Genomic DNA, 8,213 nt, shown 5'->3' on the forward strand with positions numbered 1-8,213 from the left:
TGTTAGGCGAACGTGATAACCACTACACTACAGAAACCAGCCGAGGCGATCGCACTGCAGCTCAGTGGCATCCAGCACTGAAAGTTGAATAATTCTACGTTTCACCTTTCTGTTTCCAATAGCTTGTTATTGTCCAGCGTAACATGATCTTACGGAAGGGTTGTAAACTGAGTATTTATGTGTTTTACCCAAGTTGGGGTGAGTTGAAAAATCGAGAGCATAGGTTTAAGGTGAGTGGGCTGAAATTGACAAAGGACCTGAGGCACATTTCCCACACAGAAGGTTGTGCGTGTTTGAAATGAGCTCCCAGAGGAAGTGGAGGAGGCTATTACACTCAGAAAATTGCAAAGGTAATCGGATGAGTTTCTGGATAGGATGGGTTTAGCGGGATTGGGGCCAAATGCTGGGGAACGGGACTTGTTTAATTTTGGCTATACGGTGAGCATGGACGAGATACACCGAAGTATCTGTTTCCACGCGGTGTACCCCAATACCGTCGTGTTGCTTACACCGGCTTTAAAGGATTCCTTTTTAGCGGAGCTTGCCGTCGCAGTCTGTGGCACAATCGTTTAGACTGTTCGATTGCTCACGGGAAAGGTAGTATTGTGAAACACTGCAGAAACGAACGACTTCCTTCCTTTTGCTCCGACTGACCATACTCCACGAATTTTTCCCAGACCCTCAGTTGAGGATTTTTGCTGCTGGAAGTTACCTCAGAAACCCTGTTAGCCCGTAAAGTACTGAGCGAATCGCAAAACAGTAAGCATTTAACACGGAACACAAACAAAACTGGCATGCCGAATGCATTTTCAGACACAGAGATGCATGAATGCTAAATGTGAGACAGTCCGAGGGCATGAGTCATAAAGTAATCTCACAACTAACAACAGGGCAATTCCAAACTACTCTTTCAAACATACTGCAGCCTTAGTGCACCAACACTTCCCAGAAAATGCTGAAAAGAGAGAAAGAAAAAACATAATAAGAACGGGCCATAAAAAGTGAATTTCACCAATCACAGTCTCGATTAGATTGCCTTTCCCTTCCGATGTCTCCAGGACGGAAATAAAGGAAATGGGAGAAATTCAATAAAATGTGACATCGAAATTCATTGGATCGATTTTCCCATTGGCCAGAAAACCAAATAACGACGAGTCGAGTCACCACATTACGAGTTAACAGGGTTTCTGAGGTAACTTCCAGCAGCAAAAATCCTCAGCTGAGGGTCTGGGAAAATTTCACGGAGTATGGTCAGTCGGAGCAAAGGTAAGGAAGTCGTTCGTTTCTACCGTGTTTCATCACAACAGCGATGAAATAACAGTCTGCATTCGGTTCCAGTAAACGCACAAATTGCCTGGAACAGCAGAGCTGTTTGCGATTATCCGCGTGGCATGATCCCACACCACAGTTAATTCCCCGGGAAGCAAACCCATTTTACTTTTGTTTTCAACATCAAGACAGTGGGGACCGAAACAACATTTTAACAAACTGCAGCATCGGAGTGAAACAGCAGAAATATACGAACCCGCGCCCCTCTCAAGACTGGAACTTGAATCCAGCGCCTTAGACCGCTCAGCCACACTACCATCCGCCGCAAGGCCCGTTTTCTTGCATTTCTAATTGTGCCCCTGCATAACAACAGACGCAAAGTCACATGAAAAGGGTTCCATGATCCCTCTCCGACTCGCACAGCTGCTGGGATGTGCCCGGCTACAATGTCAATGTCGCAGCAGATAATGATAGCCCATCAATCCAGACAAAAATCAATCGTAAGCTGAGTCTATCTTCTCGGACTCTTTTCAGCTACAAATGTATCTGTGAGTGCGTGACAATATATGTTCGCTTATGTTTTGGTCAAATAACCATGAGCTGCTTGACATTACTGCAATTTCGATTCTTGCTTTGCTAAATGATTTCACCCATTGCTCGAAACAGGACGACTTTCACGTTTACACGGAACACGAAACACACCGGACTACAGGGAAAATGCACAAAGCTGAGCAGGCCGTGTTCCACATCATACCGTGCAGCATTTATTCAGTCACTGTTTCTGTTTTGCAGAATAAGGGTCCCAAAGAAAGTTCTCTACCCTAAAACCGGAAGTCGCATTACATTCCGAGAACGACAGATCACATTGTGAGGATGCTCTGACCTCGGATCCACTTCGAGATGACACTTTCCGTGCCTTTTACCTTAACCGTGCAATTCGCTGCAGAGATGTTCACTGCTGGACATGAGCCACATGGATACCAACTGAGTCGGAAACCTGTGCGGGAATCGACGAGAAGCGACTCAATACATTTTGCTAACTTCCATGGTGCTTATTAGAAATGGAGTTTTTGTTCATCTCAATCTAAAAGGCAGTTTCTAAACATAGTAACAGAACTCAAAAGGTAATTACCTCACCCCACCCCCACTCAGGAAGAGGTGCTAATTGCCCTTGATTGCTTTTTGTTCTCGATGTGATGAGCTCTCACGCCTGAGTCACATTCACCTCTCTGTTTGCTGAGTGAATCACAAAGAAGGAGCTTCACCAGAGCTGCAATTGCCACACTTCTCCACTCGCCCTCCCCGTGAACATTTTCCTGCTCGTCAGTGATTTAAAGAAAATTAAATGGATGCGATGTCATTCTGTAGCCTCTCTGTCGATTCCTCCGTTTCAGTTCCAACATGGCTTAGATCTCGGGGCGCACCTTAATACGAGCGACGCTATGACAGCACAGGTCCGGAGGTTCCTCTGAGAGTGTATGTTTTTTTCGTTGCTGTTGCTGATTGAATGAGCCACTAACGTGCGAACTGCTCCAAAACATGATTCAGGACCTCCGGTGCCAACTCTCGCGCGTTGAATAACGACAGACAGCTTCCAAATGAAGCCTTTCAGAGACGACTTTGGGGTACGTTTGACAGACAGACAAGTTCAGGAATTCGTGGTGCGCTGTGACACCAGCGCATCAGCTTCTTCCCTGTCTTTGAACCGGGCCGCCTGCGCAAGGAATGCAAATGCGGTACTGCTTTTCGTGGAAGGATCAGAACGCGGCAACGACACTCTCAAACAGAATGGCATATGATAAGAACCAGGTTGGAGAAAAACTTTATAATGCTTTGCACAATAATTAAATGGAGTTGCCTTACATTTCACTACGAGAGCAGATTCGTTCAAGCAAATTCGAAGGCAGGTTTGCAGAGAGGAAAGCAAGCAAGGAAGCTCCGTTCTTGCGCATGTGAATGGCTGCAGTTTAAGGACAAAGCAGTTTCTGCGCTGTTTCTGCCCAGTTTCGAACTGGGGACTTTTCGCGTGTTAGGCGAACGTGATAACCACTACACTACAGAAACCAGCCGAGGCGATCGCACTGCAGCTCAGTGGCATCCAGCACTGAAAGTTGAATAATTCTACGTTTCACCTTTCTGTTTCCAATAGCTTGTTATTGTCCAGCGTAACATGATCTTACGGAAGGGTTGTAAACTGAGTATTTATGTGTTTTACCCAAGTTGGGGTGAGTTGAAAAATCGAGAGCATAGGTTTAAGGTGAGTGGGCTGAAATTGACAAAGGACCTGAGGCACATTTCCCACACAGAAGGTTGTGCGTGTTTGGAATGAGCTCCCAGAGGAAGTGGAGGAGGCTATTACACTCAGAAAATTGCAAAGGTAATCGGATGAGTTTCTGGATAGGATGGGTTTAGCGGGATTGGGGCCAAATGCTGGGGAACGGGACTTGTTTAATTTTGGCTATACGGTGAGCATGGACGAGATACACCGAAGTATCTGTTTCCACGCGGTGTACCCCAATACCGTCGTGTTGCTTACACCGGCTTTAAAGGATTCCTTTTTAGCGGAGCTTGCCGTCGCAGTCTGTGGCACAATCGTTTAGACTGTTCGACTGCTCACGGGAAAGGTAGTATTGTGAAACACTGCAGAAACGAACGACTTCCTTCCTTTTGCTCCGACTGACCATACTCCACGAATTTTTCCCAGACCCTCAGTTGAGGATTTTTGCTGCTGGAAGTTACCTCAGAAACCCTGTTAGCCCGTAATGTACTGAGCGAATCGCAAAACAGTAAGCATTTAACACGGAACACAAACAAAACTGGCATGCCGAATGCATTTTCAGACACAGAGATGCATGAATGCTAAATGTGAGACAGTCCGAGGGCATGAGTCATAAAGTAATCTCACAACTAACAACAGGGCAATTCCAAACTACTCTTTCAAACATACTGCAGCCTTAGTGCACCAACACTTCCCAGAAAATGCTGAAAAGAGAGAAAGAAAAAACATAATAAGAACGGGCCATAAAAAGTGAATTTCACCAATCACAGTCTCGATTAGATTGCCTTTCCCTTCCGATGTCTCCAGGACGGAAATAAAGGAAATGGGAGAAATTCAATAAAATGTGACATCGAAATTCATTGGATCGATTTTCCCATTGGCCAGAAAACCAAATAACGACGAGTCGAGTCACCACATTACGAGTTAACAGGGTTTCTGAGGTAACTTCCAGCAGCAAAAATCCTCAGCTGAGGGTCTGGGAAAATTTCACGGAGTATGGTCAGTCGGAGCAAAGGTAAGGAAGTCGTTCATTTCTACCGTGTTTCATCACAACAGCGATGAAATAACAGTCTGCATTCGGTTCCAGTAAACGCACAAATTGCCTGGAACAGCAGAGCTGTTTGCGATTATCCGCGTGGCATGATCCCACACCACAGTTAATTCCCCGGGAAGCAAACCCATTTTACTTTTGTTTTCAACATCAAGACAGTGGGGACCGAAACAACATTTTAACAAACTGCAGCATCGGAGTGAAACAGCAGAAATATACGAACCCGCGCCCCTCTCAAGACTGGAACTTGAATCCAGCGCCTTAGACCGCTCAGCCACACTACCATCCGCCGCAAGGCCCGTTTTCTTGCATTTCTAATTGTGCCCCTGCATAACAACAGACGCAAAGTCACATGAAAAGGGTTCCATGATCCCTCTCCGACTCGCACAGCTGCTGGGATGTGCCCGGCTACAATGTCAATGTCGCAGCAGATAATGATAGCCCATCAATCCAGACAAAAATCAATCGTAAGCTGAGTCTATCTTCTCGGACTCTTTTCAGCTACAAATGTATCTGTGAGTGCGTGACAATATATGTTCGCTTATGTTTTGGTCAAATAACCATGAGCTGCTTGACATTACTGCAATTTCGATTCTTGCTTTGCTAAATGATTTCACCCATTGCTCGAAACAGGACGACTTTCACGTTTACACGGAACACGAAACACACCGGACTACAGGGAAAATGCACAAAGCTGAGCAGGCCGTGTTCCACATCATACCGTGCAGCATTTATTCAGTCACTGTTTCTGTTTTGCAGAATAAGGGTCCCAAAGAAAGTTCTCTACCCTAAAACCGGAAGTCGCATTACATTCCGAGAACGACAGATCACATTGTGAGGATGCTCTGACCTCGGATCCACTTCGAGATGACACTTTCCGTGCCTTTTACCTTAACCGTGCAATTCGCTGCAGAGATGTTCACTGCTGGACATGAGCCACATGGATACCAACTGAGTCGGAAACCTGTGCGGGAATCGACGAGAAGCGACTCAATACATTTTGCTAACTTCCATGGTGCTTATTAGAAATGGAGTTTTTGTTCATCTCAATCTAAAAGGCAGTTTCTAAACATAGTAACAGAACTCAAAAGGTAATTACCTCACCCCACCCCCACTCAGGAAGAGGTGCTAATTGCCCTTGATTGCTTTTTGTTCTCGATGTGATGAGCTCTCACGCCTGAGTCACATTCACCTCTCTGTTTGCTGAGTGAATCACAAAGAAGGAGCTTCACCAGAGCTGCAATTGCCACACTTCTCCACTCGCCCTCCCCGTGAACATTTTCCTGCTCGTCAGTGATTTAAAGAAAATTAAATGGATGCGATGTCATTCTGTAGCCTCTCTGTCGATTCCTCCGTTTCAGTTCCAACATGGCTTAGATCTCGGGGCGCACCTTAATACGAGCGACGCTATGACAGCACAGGTCCGGAGGTTCCTCTGAGAGTGTATGTTTTTTTCGTTGCTGTTGCTGATTGAATGAGCCACTAACGTGCGAACTGCTCCAAAACATGATTCAGGACCTCCGGTGCCAACTCTCGCGCGTTGAATAACGACAGACAGCTTCCAAATGAAGCCTTTCAGAGACGACTTTGGGGTACGTTTGACAGACAGACAAGTTCAGGAATTCGTGGTGCGCTGTGACACCAGCGCATCAGCTTCTTCCCTGTCTTTGAACCGGGCCGCCTGCGCAAGGAATGCAAATGCGGTACTGCTTTTCGTGGAAGGATCAGAACGCGGCAACGACACTCTCAAACAGAATGGCATATGATCAGAACCAGCTTGGAGAAAAACTTTATAATGCTTTGCACAATAATTAAATGGAGTTGCCTTACATTTCACTACGAGAGCAGATTCGTTCAAGCAAATTCGAAGGCAGGTTTGCAGAGAGGAAAGCAAGCAAGGAAGCTCCGTTCTTGCGCATGTGAATGGGTGCAGTTGAAGGACAAAGCAGTTTCTGCGCTGTTTCTGCCCAGTTTCGAACTGGGGACTTATCGCGTGTTAGGCGAACGTGATAACCACTACACTACAGAAACCAGCCGAGGCGATCGCACTGCAGCTCAGTGGCATCCAGCACTGAAAGTTGAATAATTCTACGTTTCACCTTTCTGTTTCCAATAGCTTGTTATTGTCCAGCGTAACATGATCTTACGGAAGGGTTGTAAACTGAGTATTTATGTGTTTTACCCAAGTTGGGGTGAGTTGAAAAATCGAGAGCATAGGTTTAAGGTGAGTGGGCTGAAATTGACAAAGGACCTGAGGCACATTTCCCACACAGAAGGTTGTGCGTGTTTGAAATGAGCTCCCAGAGGAAGTGGAGGAGGCTATTACACTCAGAAAATTGCAAAGGTAATCGGATGAGTTTCTGGATAGGATGGGTTTAGCGGGATTGGGGCCAAATGCTGGGGAACGGGACTTGTTTAATTTTGGCTATACGGTGAGCATGGACGAGATACACCGAAGTATCTGTTTCCACGCGGTGTACCCCAATACCGTCGTGTTGCTTACACCGGCTTTAAAGGATTCCTTTTTAGCGGAGCTTGCCGTCGCAGTCTGTGGCACAATCGTTTAGACTGTTCGACTGCTCACGGGAAAGGTAGTATTGTGAAACACTGCAGAAACGAACGACTTCCTTCCTTTTGCTCCGACTGACCATACTCCACGAATTTTTCCCAGACCCTCAGTTGAGGATTTTTGCTGCTGGAAGTTACCTCAGAAACCCTGTTAGCCCGTAAAGTACTGAGCGAATCGCAAAACAGTAAGCATTTAACACGGAACACAAACAAAACTGGCATGCCGAATGCATTTTCAGACACAGAGATGCATGAATGCTAAATGTGAGACAGTCCGAGGGCATGAGTCATAAAGTAATCTCACAACTAACAACAGGGCAATTCCAAACTACTCTTTCAAACATACTGCAGCCTTAGTGCACCAACACTTCCCAGAAAATGCTGAAAAGAGAGAAAGAAAAAACATAATAAGAACGGGCCATAAAAAGTGAATTTCACCAATCACAGTCTCGATTAGATTGCCTTTCCCTTCCGATGTCTCCAGGACGGAAATAAAGGAAATGGGAGAAATTCAATAAAATGTGACATCGAAATTCATTGGATCGATTTTCCCATTGGCCAGAAAACCAAATAACGACGAGTCGAGTCACCACATTACGAGTTAACAGGGTTTCTGAGGTAACTTCCAGCAGCAAAAATCCTCAGCTGAGGGTCTGGGAAAATTTCACGGAGTATGGTCAGTCGGAGCAAAGGTAAGGAAGTCGTTCGTTTCTACCGTGTTTCATCACAACAGCGATGAAATAACAGTCTGCATTCGGTTCCAGTAAACGCACAAATTGCCTGGAACAGCAGAGCTGTTTGCGATTATCCGCGTGGCATGATCCCACACCACAGTTAATTCCCCGGGAAGCAAACCCATTTTACTTTTGTTTTCAACATCAAGACAGTGGGGACCGAAACAACATTTTAACAAACTGCAGCATCGGAGTGAAACAGCAGAAATATACGAACCCGCGCCCCTCTCAAGACTGGAACTTGAATCCAGCGCCTTAGACCGCTCAGCCACACTACCATCCGCCGCAAGGCCCGTTTTCTTGCATTTCTAAT

This window comes from Chiloscyllium punctatum, chromosome 16 (assembly GCF_047496795.1).
Source record: "Chiloscyllium punctatum isolate Juve2018m chromosome 16, sChiPun1.3, whole genome shotgun sequence".
Lineage (NCBI taxonomy): Eukaryota > Metazoa > Chordata > Chondrichthyes > Orectolobiformes > Hemiscylliidae > Chiloscyllium > Chiloscyllium punctatum.